This window comes from Manacus candei, unplaced genomic scaffold (assembly GCF_025592945.1).
Source record: "Manacus candei isolate 608988 ecotype Guabito, Panama unplaced genomic scaffold, ASM2559294v1 h1tg000028l, whole genome shotgun sequence".
NCBI classification, from domain to species: Eukaryota; Metazoa; Chordata; class Aves; order Passeriformes; family Pipridae; genus Manacus; species Manacus candei.
Window position 1 is genome coordinate 28,285,693 of NW_026138076.1, and position 14,081 is coordinate 28,299,773.

The following is a 14,081-nucleotide window of genomic DNA, read 5'->3' on the forward strand; positions in this document are numbered from 1 at the left end:
TGCTCTGTGAGGGAAAAATTCAGAGAAAGCACACATCTACTAGATGCTTCTATCTGCACACATAAGGATTTTGCCTGCTTAGTGCTAGTGGAAACATGTCCCACAGCTCTGGACTTCACCACCAGCTGCCTCGGAGTCAGAGAGAAGCACCCAGCTCCCTTCTCCCTAATCTGGTTCCCTCCCACCTTCCTCAGCCTCCTGCATTTTTCTTAAACACACAAGCCAAGAGAACAGTCCTCCAAGCAAGGCAAAGTTTTATTAAAAATGACTTCTGATTAAAAAAGAGTTTTAAATCCTTTCGTAATGATGACTGGATTATCTGCAGCATGCTGCATTATGCAATGAGGATAAAGCAGCATAAAGCAAGTGGCAAAAATGCCATCTCCAGCAGAATCACAACTTTGTGGGCAGCTCCCAGTTCCAACAATCACCTGCAAGATTCAGATGGGGCTGGATACACTTGGTATATGCCACAGAAGCAAAATCATGCACAAAACTTGTACCACACAGCAGCTGCAGAGCAGAGGCTGTTTTGCAACATGGCTTTCAACCAGAGGTGCTGTTTCAAGGAAATACTGACACTAAATACTTCAGGGAGCACAGGTAACAGTGATAAATCTCTGACCTGGAGCCTGGCCATAGGTCTGCCATAAAACATGACAACTTGTCATGCCATTCTGGCAATGAACTAGAGGCTGGGCAACTACGAGGGCCATGCTGTCAGCATTCACTCTGCTACCCAGAGGCAGGAGCAGCCATGCAGTAAGTGAACAGCCATGCTGCTCAGCTTCCCCTCGCCAGACACCCCGCCACACTTGCAGCTGCCAGCTTTTAATGGGAAGCACACTTTTAGCACCTGCAAAATGCTAGGCCAGAAATCCAAGTCACAGATTCAGAGTTAGCCTACTGCACTTCCCAAACCAGCTCATAAAGCATCTCCTCTCATCACACTCTCTCCAATCCAATGGTTTGTTAGGAGGGGATATTTGTTTATTTTCAACCTTTTTTTTTATCAGATCCCCATGTGAATAACTTTAGCATGGTTGTGCCTTGTTCAGCAACATTTTCTTAACACTGTGTTGAATTTCACTGCAGGCACTCAAAAATGTGCATGTGTGTATGTACATAACATGGTAGGCACTCTTTTGTCAGAGAAGATGTGATTTCTTTCAATGAAGGACAAAGGACAAGTTAAAAATAACAGGCAGCTTCAAAAACTTTATGATAGCTTTCTGTTACAAAAGATGACAGACACTTTTTTTTTTGATCCCAGGGGAAGGTTCCCAAACTTTTCTTTCAGCTAAAGAAGTCTTTACTTTGGCTGAGCCTTGGAGGCACAAATATGTTGTTTAGGAAAAGAGACACACAAGACTCAACTCTTGACCATTTATTTCAGCATCTCATCCTAGTGAGCTGACCACAGCAGCTACTTGCTGAGCTGAATTATTTGCCTATGCAAGCATCAGTTAAGATCTGAAAATCCAGTAATGATCACCTCAGTGCCTGTAGGGCTCCCTCAGGCACACGCATGCTCCTTTGAGAAACTACAAACTTCTCCCTTACTCAAGCTGTCATGAAAACGTCATCAATGCTAGATCCCAGCATGATCCTTCATATGACAGCATGAGCAAGACTCCTTGCCCAAAACTCCTGACAGCACAGGTTCAGGTACAGAGATCTGACTGACCTTTCAGTGAGGACAAAGAACACTGCAGTTTCATTCCCTATGTATCCCTCTGGCGCCATCATGAACCTGAGCAAAAGTATCTGGAGATGACTAAAGTTTCAGAGTGAGGAACCTTTCTACACAACTGTCTGTCGGAAGCTTACAATTATAAAAAAGTGAGACATAAATTCTTGCTTCACAGATTTCTGGGATATTGCAGCCAGCAAGCAGTGGTGTCTCTTCCCAACACCCCAGTTGCTTGCCTTCAGACCATCTCAATGAAAGCAGGTGTGGGATGTTCGGAAACAAGTCAGAAGGCTGCTGAAGCACAGCAGTCAGCTGTAATAAAACATGAGCTCAAAGCTCCACAGAGCCAGTTTTAACAAAGGAGATGGCTTAAAAAACCAACCAACCAAAAAACCAACCAACTAAAATGAGTAAAAAAGTTTGAAAGTTTGAATTATATATTCCTGACAACAAGAGCTCAAGGTGCTCCATCAGAGCACGATTACACCAGCACATTTTCCAGACAGGGATGGCTCAGTCCTGGTCCTAACAGTGTACAGTGAAAGAAAGTCTATGTATTAAAGAGACCTGTGAAACCAGAGGCATGGCTAGTTCCTACAAATTCCCATTGTGCGTGAAGTTGTCTCCCCACTTTGGTGCCAGTAAAACAACATCTTTCTTATGTTGTCCTCCTAGAATTTGGAGGATGAGTAAGGTAGTGGGGTCTGCATGTGTGTGTTAAAATCCATCACCACTCCCGCTCATTATAAGATGCTGAAAAAGTTAACTGCCATCAAAGCTCTGAGCCCCACAGACCCTCTCCGAGGGGGCAGGACTCGAGAGAGCTGAGTAGGACTGTCAGGGGGCCCCAACACAGTGCTGGCACATGCTCAGCCTGAGCAGGCTGCCCTCAGAGCCCTGAAGCTGCAGCACGGCTGCCTGACTTCACAGAAACAAATTTCTTCTTTCACGCTGTAACCATCACTTAGTGCCCAACCAAAATAGATTTAAGCTGTTCCATAGTAAAAATAACAGCGACCAAGAAATGTTATGTCAGATCACAGGAAGGGGAAGCTCTTTTTTGTTAGATTTTCTAAGTTTAGCCACTTTGATATACTGGAGTCATATGGATATGGGAATTTTCCATATCTAGTGTGTGCATCCTTGTCTGAAATAAGAGCACGAAAATCTCTCTCAGGCAAAGAAAGAGGCTGTTCAAAAGGAAGATTTAGAGAAACGCACGGGGAGCTGAAAACTCATCTGATTACACAACATGTGTAAGTAGGCCTGGTGCTTGCTGCTGACTCCCTGGTTTGGAAACCTGCCACCAAGCACCCTCTGCTGCAGCACATTCAACCCCATCCAGCAGTTCTGCCTATAAAACTGTGGTGGGTGGGTGGATGCCAGACACCCACCAAAGCTGCTCTATCACCCCCTCCTCAATGGGACAGGGGAGAGAAAATACAATGAAAGGCTCAAGAGCTGAGATAAGGGCAGGGAGAGATCACTCACCAATTGCCATCATGGGCAAAACAGACTTGACTTGGGAAAATTAGTTTAATTTTTTACCAATCAAATCAGAGAAGGGTAGTGAGAAATAAAGGCAAACCTTAAAATACCTCTGCCCTACCCAGCCCTTCTTCCTGGGCTCAACTTCACTCTTGACTTTTTCCCTCCTGACTTTATCTCATCCCTCTCCAGTGGCACAGGGGGTGGGGGGGAAGGGGTGTTGCAGTCAGTTCATCACAGATTGTCTTTGCTGCTCCTTCCTCCTCAGGGGAAGGACTCCTCACATTTTTCCCTGCTCCAGTGTGGGGTCCCTCCCACAGGCTGCAGTTCTTCATGAACTGCTCCAGCGTAGGACCTCACAGGGTCACAAGTCCTGCCAGCAAACCTACCCCAGCATGGGCTCCCATGGGTCCACAGGTCCTGCCCAGAGTCTGCCCCAGCACAGGCTTCTCATGGGATCACAGCCTCCTTCGGGCACCCACGTACTCCAACTGCAATTGCTGCTGCACAGGGTTTCAATGGGCTCAGCCTTGGCCAGTGGTGGGTCCATCATGGAGCCATCTGGCATTGGCTCTGTCAGACAGAGGGGAAGTTTCTAGCAGCATCTCAGAGGCAACCCCTGCAGGGCTTCCTGTGCCCCACTCCTGATACCAAAACCTTGCCATGCAAAACCAATGCAAAAATACAACCACACAAAGCAAGGAAGTAAGACACCCTATGCAGACCAGGAGAGGAAACACACACAAAATCATCTATCTCTTCCTCTCATTGCAGTAGCACAGACATATTAAAAGGATAAGTTTGTCCATCTCTTTCCACCTGAATTGTTCTGGCAGCATGGACTTACTTGTCCACCTGCTTACTCCTCTCTGGATACAGTACGCTGGCTTCCAGAAGATACAGTCCAGATGAGGCTTCCCCAAGAAAGCCAACTCATCCAAAGGACTACCTGGGGACTACTTTGAGCCAGAACTGATTATCCCAGCTCTCACTGCTTGTTCCTGGTCTGGCTGCTCAGCACTATGGTGGTGCAAGATGGAGTCACTCAAAAAGTTTAACAGTGGGACAGAGGCTGGCTGGTTCAAAGCACACAATAAGGCAGTGGAGGCCAAGCCAGCAGCTGTTCTCTCAACCTACAGTGCTCTTTAAAACCAGCTTAGGCCCAGGAACAGCTCCCCATGACTGAGTGAGAGTTTGGGACCACACAGCTGCTGCTCAGTCAGAGACCAGTTTTTCTGGATTTATGATTTCCCATGCCCTTGGGCTACTCCTGGGCAAGTCTGCAATTTGCAAGACGCCTCCCACACTGCAGATCTCTCAACGGAGGTGTGCTGAGCAGCTCAGCTGCAACCCTACTATTTCTTCTGCTCCAGCTCCTATAGGTCCCATCATGACTAAATCCCCCTGCTAAGGAAGGTCATTGTTCCTGTGAGCCAGTCCCCACTTCACAGATAAGGAAGAGGATGAAGAATTACAAAAGCGATGGGACAACTAGGTTATGTACCTGCCTCAAATCCCTTTGCTCCCATATAGACAATGCCCCAGCTGCTCTGCTCTTTTTTTGGAGAAAAACCAAATGAAAAAGACATAAATAACTCGAAACACTCCCTGTCACACACCACAGTAAGTACAGCTGCATATTATTATCTGTTGAGGAAGTAATCCTGAAAAGTGCAAAGATTAGCAATTTTACAGACAATTATGCTATTTTTTTCCCTATAATGCAATAGAGGAGAACATGTGTACAGACTGGTGAGTTATCCACAATATAAATACAGACAGAGAGTGGAAAGATACAAATGCAAATGTCAGGAAGGTCAATACAAGATGACTGCTTATCAGAATGGATTGCTATCACAAGCCATTACCCCATTTTTAGTACTTCATTCTTGATCATCTCGATTTATCTGAGAATTTTAATGAGATGAAAACGCAACTGTTCAGACACAGGCAATGGGAATACTCAGAGCAAAGGAATGACATCAGGCAGCCAGTCTCACATAGAGGTCCCTGCCTCTCCATCCTCCACACTGTACAGCGTGTGCATTTCAGCTCTGCGTATTGCTAAGGCCTTGCTTTCTAACACTGTCTGTTCAGAGAAAAACTGCTTGCTGTCCATATCTGACCACTGCATTTGACATTTGAGAAAGAGGCCGCAGGGAGTGGAGAAAGGTATTCAGTGGTCAGCATGAGAGCTCCACAACAACATCTAGAGATGCAGCAGAGTGCTGCTGCACCATGTAGACTCGGTCTGTACTGCAGGACAACTCAGCTGTTCTGCTGTGTCCACCATAAAGTCTCAGAGACCACATGACAGACATGCCTATTTCTTCTGCTGCAGGAAGCTCACCCTCTGCATGTTGCCCACATAGCAAGGGGCCTTCCTAAATGTGAGGACACTTGTTTTTGGGTAGCTTTGGGACAAATCAGCCTCTCTAGCAGTCCTCTGCTGCCAGCCTTGCAGTGACAAAAAGGCACCAAAAGCACTGCATAGGTCTCTCAAAGTCAAGCAAGACCCAATAACTGTGTCCACCTTCAACATTTTCCCCACTCTGTGGCTTCATAGGGCCGAAACAGCTAGACACATTGCAAGCAAATTAGGTCAAGCACCTCTGTCTCAAGCCAAACAGATTCTGATGCTGTGAAACTACCACCAATTCATTTTTTAGGATGTTCACCAACAACCCTACCCTGCTGCAGGGCAGGATCTGTCCTTTATCAGATGGAGATATAGTGTATTATATATGTATAGCCATTGCTCACTGTGTATTGCTGGAGAGGAAAACACCTGCCAGAAATGCAAAGAACATGATCCAACAGGAATTCAGCACATACAAACTGGAGAGTTACTAGTACAGATCATTCAAGAGATGATGTCTTGAGTGAAGTGTGTAATAATCTTGTATTCTGTTCGGACAAAAGCCTGCAATATTAATTTTGTCACTAGTCATTTATGGGCATGAGGCCCACAAATCCCTGTCCTACCATTGTTTTACTTTTGTTTTATTCCTGTTACACTGTAACAGGAACAACCTGAAACCTCTAAAGAAAGCGAAGGAGGAGGGAGCTTTCCCAGAATGGTCTGGGAGGTCTGGGTTCCTTCATGTAACACAAATAAAAATACTTATCTAAATTGGACTCTTGGCAAGCATCACCCTAAAAGTGGGTAAAGGGGAAGATATCTTGATATTGCTTTCATACAGAGTCTTATAGAAATGCACTTAAACAAGCTTGTGAAACCCCACTTATAAAAGCCCAGCAGAAGTCTCCCATCATCTCATTAGCACAATTCAATGTAACCTAGATCAACAACAATACTCCTGGAGTATTCAAGCACCACATCTGAGTCAGCGTGTGGCAAAACAGGACAGGTCTGAACAGGATTTGAGATGCAGCTTTATTTGGTGCTGAAGGTTACTTGCCCTCACATCTCAGTTTAGTCTGATCCTCACAAAGTGCTCAGTTTAATGGACTACTCCACAGAAGCATCTTCCTCACCTCAATGCTCATTTGCTCCATGCAGAGCTTGCCATGCTGAACTGTCAATTCAAAATTAATGTTACTTTGTAAAGTCTCTAGGTACTAGGCCACCTTCACACCCATCCCCTAGGAGTCCCATATAGCCATAGCTAAAACTAGTAAGTAGCTACTCTCTGTAAACCTTTGGGAGAAGCTCAGAGCTCTTGAAAATGACCACTGGGAATAAAAGACAAAACTGAAATTAAGGTTTCGCTTTAAACCACAACCACCTCCAGCAGGCAAGCACTCCAGCAGTCACAGCTCAGTCTGAACACAGCCTTCATCCACTGGCCACAGGCAACTCACCCCTGACCACGGAACCTGCAGCAGTCCGAAACCACACTACCACTGACCATGTTGGCAACCCAATCAGTGTATTCAGCACCACGTTTTGGCTAGGAAAATACCACAAGTACAAAATGACTTCAGCCTCCAGCAGCCTGCTGAGGCAGAACCATAAGCCCCCAAAGATGGTCCATCTGAACACCCCGAATTACACTGCTCCCAAAGCCAACCAGCCAGTTTTTTCACACGTCTTGAACCCCCCCAGTCCCAGTTCTTACATCTGGTTCCCAAGAAAGAAGTTGCTAGAGGACAAAGCTCTCCCAGTTCCTCAGCTGGAACAAAGGCCACATTCAGGTGATCTTTCCACTGAAGACTGTTAACTGCATCTGCTCAACAGCTTCTAAAAACACCAAGGCCTCCTCACCCTCTGTACAGAACACAGTTCCTTCACACTGTGGTCACCAGAATCCCATCAGCTCTCCTGATATAAGCAAGATCACTGTATAGCTTAAACCACAACAAGCAGACCAAGATTCCTACAATCTATCTGCATTGCTTTCTCAGACCCATGTGTTCATAGCTAGTCAAAAGCACTGACATATTTTGTTTGCAGCAGCAGGAGTTTGTTATAACTCACAAAGTACTTTAAGCACTCCCTTCCTGCTCCTTGTCCCGAAGAGGTGCTCCCTTAAAAAGCAGATCCACAAGCTCACCTGAGAAGAGGTGGTCTTATTTGGCACCAGCCAGCCCTCTCACAGTTGTCCACATCTGCATGACAAGTGCAACTACCACAAACAAGGACAGGGAGAGAAAAGGACATAACTGATCATCTTGTGTTCAACTCCCAGATCACAGTTTTCTTTACACATCTACAGAAGTTATTCTTCCTCTGCTCAGGACATGGTGGGGCAGAAGGGGGAAGATAGTAAAAAAATTTGTACATCAACAACTTCCAAGAATTCAAACCCCACACAGAACTTTTCGCTAAATACATTTTACCCTTTCTTCCCTGGCAAATTGCTTTCAAGAGCCAAACGAATAATCTGCACTATTACTAGCAAATTACTAACTGGAGAGCACGCTAGGCTACCACAGTTGCCTGCTTAATACTGCAAAAGCAACAGGAAACCACAGCATACAGAAGAATTACGTACCAGATGCACTCTTATTTTGTTTTTAAACTGACACCTGTTTTTTTCACAGCTCTATCCCGATGTCAAGTAACATGTTCACATCACCAAAAGGCCACAATGATTCAGCACCATTGGTGGTTTTCCACCATCCTCTCCCGAGATGCAAAAGGACCCTGTAATACATCTGCATGTGGATCAAGCACATGCAAAATCTCAACCAAACTTACATGGGAAAACTTGTCACACTGCAGCATTTCTAGAAGGAGGCACCACACCACCAGATATGCCTGCACACGAGACGATGCAAAGCACAGTTCATGGCACCTGTGTCCGCAGCATGATGAAGCAGCACACGAATCAGTCCTCACATAATCAACTGACTCTGAAGAGAGGAAAACCTACATCAACATTTCATCTCATCCCCAGAGTCAGTAGCCTTTAAACACATCTTACACAATGAAACAAAGAATCATTTGGTACTGAGCATCTCTTTTTATAGGTCATTTCCTACAAAGACAAATTTCAGCGACTGTAATAAAAAATGCAAACCAAAAACACAAACAAAAAAAAAGTAATGCACTGAAGGCCAAGAACTCTGCTTTGCTTCACTAATCAAACCAAAAAGATCCACTCAACCAAATCTAGTGTTTCCCTGGTTCAGTGATGGCAGCTCAAAGTCCAGAGGCTCAAAGCCCAGCAATGACTCCCATGGGGAACAGGTCAGGGCAAGACAAGTTGTTAAGGAACAAATCAGAAGAGCTTTCTTGTACCAGAGCTGACATACCAGGAAACCTTTCCTTTATCAGAAATGCGTAGGAACTTTTTGCATAAGGAAGAGGATTTCTTCAAGCAGTGTTAAATGTGCATGTTGCCATTCTAATTGCAAGTAATTTTAGCAAGTTCTATATTAACAGCTTTAAAAAAAAAAAAGCCCCCAAACACACACGAAGCAATGCACACAATACAAAGTAACCAGACACTGCAGGACAGCTTTAAGAAGGCAATTCAAAACCTCAGCCTCTCTTCTGGCATCCACATTCCCTCCCATTCCAAAGACTGGCTCCCACATCTACACCCCACCAGGCACAGTCCCATGGCAGCCATCCATGGTGCATACCACACTCTTCCTCTGGCAATTTCCTCTGTCTCCAAGACCACAAAATATTTGTTGTCTCTTTCAATGTGTTTTGTAAATTAGAGGATGCCACAGCCACTAAGCAAGGGGACTTCAAATGCTCACCTTGCAACACACAGCTCAATGTGAAGGAAATCTCTAAAAAACCCTAGTGGCAAAGAGGCTGCTACCGTGTTTCTACACTAGTACCTACATAAGTCACACCACTCTAGGTTGTCAGTTCAGCAGCACAGAAATCAGCTCTAGTTGGTAAACTAAATTATCCATGCTAATAGAGCTACAGAATCACACTTCAAAATGTGAAAGCATTTTGCCCATCTTCTGCAAGGGACACAGATCCTAACTTTCTTATGTCTCCATTCATTCAGTCAATTATCCATGCTAATACAGCTACAGAATCACACTAGCTTCCCCAAGCCCAACAACCAATCTATGCTGCTCTTCTCCTGAATCACAGGGCCCTGTTCAGCTTCATCCTGCCACCCAGATCATCCGTGTCCAGAGCTCACATGGTGCTGAAGTCTTGCCACGCTGTCTCCAATTATGCCACAGTACTCTGTTGAAGACACAGCCTGCAGGATAGCGTGACAACAGCCTCAAAGAAGCCATGGCATCTACTCTGAAAGTCAAGCAAAAAGACTCCACCCTCAAATAGGGAAAATAGAAGGCTGCCAAATGCTAGCATCAGGCTCTATAACAAGCAGGTGTTACTCTACTGCAATTGCCTGTGAAAAGAACCACAGCTGCTTAAAATGTAACTACAAAGCACAATTAGATACCTGACATCAGCCTTTCATTGAGCAGCAGCTCAGATTTTGGAGCAACTTCTGAGCTCTTCTGACAAAACCAGTCTCACCTGCTCTTGCCTCACCTTGCATGGGTAACTTGACAGCGTGACACATCATGGGATCTTCCACCTCCCCATGTCCTGAGTCCATCTCAGCCACCAAGGGAGTTCTTGATTGCTTTTGACTCCAATGCGGGGATGGTGAGCATGGTTCACTTTGAATCACATGCATAAGGCAGCCTAGTTAACCCTGCTCTAGCCATGACAGAGAGACTCACGGGGGAACTACACTGTATCTCCATCTGAACCCCTGAAGGTGACTGGCATATAATCCCTGCTTCTGTTCACCTTTGATGTGGGAGACAGGCAGAGTAGAGGCTTGTGATCTCCCTGCTCTGATACCTCAAGAAGAGGAAAGCAAAACAGGTGGGGAGATGTGCACTTCCTCTTCACAGGAGACCTCTTGCTAGTCCTCCAGCATCTCTCAAAGCTCCCCAATTGCTCTGGCACATCCTTTGGGAGAGGGACTAGGCTCTCACAGTGTCTTTGTCCGTGGCTTTCCATCTTTGTCGTATTTTTATTCTGTGAAAACCCAGATCACCTTGTCTTGTGAAAGCATTTTGCCCATCTTCTGCAATGGACACAAGCCCTGGCTTTCTTATGTCTACATTCATTCAGCCAACTTTACAGGCAGGAATAAAAGAAAACCACCAGTCAAAGATAATCCCCTCCCCCCCACCAAACACCAAAAGAATCACACACAGGACATCAGGACACCTTGTACAAACCACAGTCTGGAAGAGCCTGGGGTGGCCCAGACCCAGCCTGGCACAGGGCAAGAGGAGACAGTAGCAGGGCAGTTAGCAGGTGCACATGAACGCAGGCTTGGAAAATCCAGTCACATTTGTCCGAACAAAGCACACGTGTCTACTATCAGACAGATGGCAAATCACCTCCACCCCCCAATCCCAAGTCACTTAATAGCTTATGGGACATGAATAACCTAAAAGTCCTTCAGTCCAGGGGCTAAAAGAACATCACATACAAATCTGAGCATTTCACAATGCCTGTGACAACCTAACTGAGTTCTCATCGTCTTGGACTGGTGAATCATTCTTGTTGGTCACTTCAAGCAGGGATATGCCTTTCTTAGCCTGGCAGGAAAACTTTTATTTATATGTAGTGCAAATGTAAAGCACAAAAAAAATTCAACACACCAAGTTGTTTTCAGCCGAGTGGATGACTGCAGCCTCAAAGCACACTAAGATTCCAGCTCAGATGCCAATTCCGTTACTATTTCACCCAGCTAAAAAATTGTTTCAAATGCAAAAACTTCCTTAAAAGGACCCTAACAAGGCATTTTTATATCACTTTCATTCACTGTTTATTTGCAATAAACCCTCAGAAGACTGAATCCAAAATCTCAACTCTTATTAACCATTTCTATACGCAGTAGCTTGTTCCTAGGGTATTTCTTTATTATCCATGGAAGTCACAGCGTGCCTGCGTGGGACAGGGCGGAAAGGGAAGAAGAGGAAAAGCAATGATTAATCCTCAACACACGAACAACCAAGACCCCTCTTTGAAGGGGATTCCAATAAAAATTTTGGATGACCAAAGAATGCACCATCCGTTTCATGAATGACGACACAGATTGCACAACCACACACACAGCCAGACTGCACTTCCATTTTTGAGCACAAATTTGGCAGTGTCTCCACAGAAATATTTCCCTTATTAAGGTCAACAGGCTGCAAAGCAGTTCTTCGGTGCAGTCCTAAAAAGCCCACAGACCTATTTAAGAATTGCCAGGGATTTTCACTGAAAGAGCTTGGAAAGAAAATGACATCTCCCTCACTACATATTTTTGTAACATTAGACCCATCTCTTTCCTACACCTTGTCAAAAATGACACCAACCATGATTCACTTGCATGACAGCAAGCTTGACAGCATGACTTTAAACATGTACACCTCCTGATCAACAAAATCAGGAGAAAAAAAAATAAATCTTGAGCTTCATCATTGCCATTCAGGGGCTCTTAAACAGTCCTTTATTCATAGAGCAGACACACAGCAAAGAATATTTTAGATTAAATGCAGACATACAGGCCTCTCCAAGCCAAATCACAGTTCACATTTTTCCTATTTTCTAGATCACAGCTGGGCTAGATTTAATCATCATCCAAGAAGACAAGCAGGTTTCTCAATAAACTGCAGCCTTTATTCACTCTTCAGCACTTCCACAGATCAGCTTTGCCTTTGAAACATGCGTGTCTGCTGTTCTCCCAGCTAGACTCCTGTAGTATCCATGTTAAGACAGTCATCCCCTGCCCCAAGGTAGGATCGCCTGGGATGCTGTCCCGTGCCCCTGGCAGCAAGGCCTGACTTCCCCCCTTGGAGTGCTTCAGAAATTCTGCAACCCCCTTTCCACAGGCAGGTGGCATTCGGAGACCTGGCACATGAGCCCCAGCTCCTCTCACGCTCAACACACTGCTTACTTGTGCATTCCCTTCCCAGCACACCTGACCTGGTTCCCAGGTGAGAACAACCCTTTCCTACCTCTAAGGAAACATATATGGCACAGCTAAACCCATTAAAGAAAAGGCCCTTTAACTTCAATGCCCCTCTCATGCTTCTGGACCTGCTCTGACTGTCACCGGTCAGCAATGACACCAATTGCCTGCAGACAGTCTGGTTCTTCTTCAGATTTCACTTTTAATGCATCATCTACTCACAGGCAAAAAAGAAACAGCCAAAAAACATTCACCAAATAAAAAAAAAAACAAACTAGATACATGACTGCAGACTCGACTTCACAAACTAAGCCTTCAATAGCTTCCTGTTACACCAGCACATTGCACATATAGTTGGCTATCTTGACTAATTTTGGTGGGTTTTTTTGAGGGGTTGTTGGTTTGTTTTGGGGAGTTTTTCCATGTTTTTTTTTTTTTGGAAAGCAGATCACATTCCCTCAAGCACCACGTCAGCAGCAAGATACCACTCAGTGTCTCACAGCACAGGTTCAACCCCCAGCCCAACGGCTCTTACATAAGCGAGCACCGTTAGAGGGAGATACAATCAAAGCAACTAGGATGCAGGCCGAGGAGCAAACACCATCTTCTTATTCTCAAGGTCCAGAGGAAAAAATAAAAGAGAAAAAAGAAACCAACCCCCCAAAAAACACGCCTTATTAGTCACATTTGCTTACGAACCAATTCAGCACCATTGGTTGCCTTAACTCAAATCATACTGCAGTTCCCCCCACAATTTCAGGCTACCTGTAAATAATGTCCAACACACCTCCAACATGGATGTATATGTGTGTAAAAATACACATTTCTGGGGTGCTGTTTACAGTGCAGAGTGTGTTTTGATTTCGTGCAGATTTACACATCAAAGAACCTTTCCCATGGCCCCCACAAGCCGCAGAGCAAACCCAAGCGGAGCAAGGAGGACACTGGTTAGGAGGCAGTACCTGCACACCTACAAAGTAAAACAGATGCTGTTGGAAAACAGCACCAATAAAAATCACAAGTTTAGAAGTGAGAGCTTTAAAAAGCACCACGATTAGTCACATTCCAGAGGAAGGAGATTATGCTTTTTTTGTTAGATTAAGGGGGAGAGTGAAAGAAAAATAATTGCTCTCAATAATAGCTCCAAAAGGCGCAGTCTGGGAATCATTTCTAGGTGAGACACTTAAACGAAGAAGATGGAGCATCCCTCTCTCTTCGGGGAGGAATGCTTCCTGCTGGAGACAGGGTTCAGATACCAGAAAGTGCTTTTTACACGGGGCTATGGAGACCAACACACCCATTGTCTACCAGGAGGGGCTTTCCTGCATTCAGAGATGCTGCAGCACAGGCCAGGTTTTGGGGGTGGAGGGTTGAAGGAGGGGGTAAGGGACACCTGCAATCTTTTAGGCATCTCCATCCATGTTTACAAATTGTCCCAAGTGGAAGCTGCGGGGTAAAAGGAATTAGGAAAAAAAAACCCCAAAACACAAACCCCACCACAGTTCCATTCAAAGGAATCAAAACAA

General features: G+C 45.1%; 1 protein-coding gene across 2 annotated transcripts in view; it reads right to left on the reverse strand.

The window, feature by feature from the left end:
• MFHAS1 (multifunctional ROCO family signaling regulator 1) overlaps positions 1–14,081 on the reverse strand; it is a 35,394-nt gene that overhangs the window by 17,623 nt on the left and 3,690 nt on the right. The gene's annotated exons all lie outside the window — the stretch shown is intronic.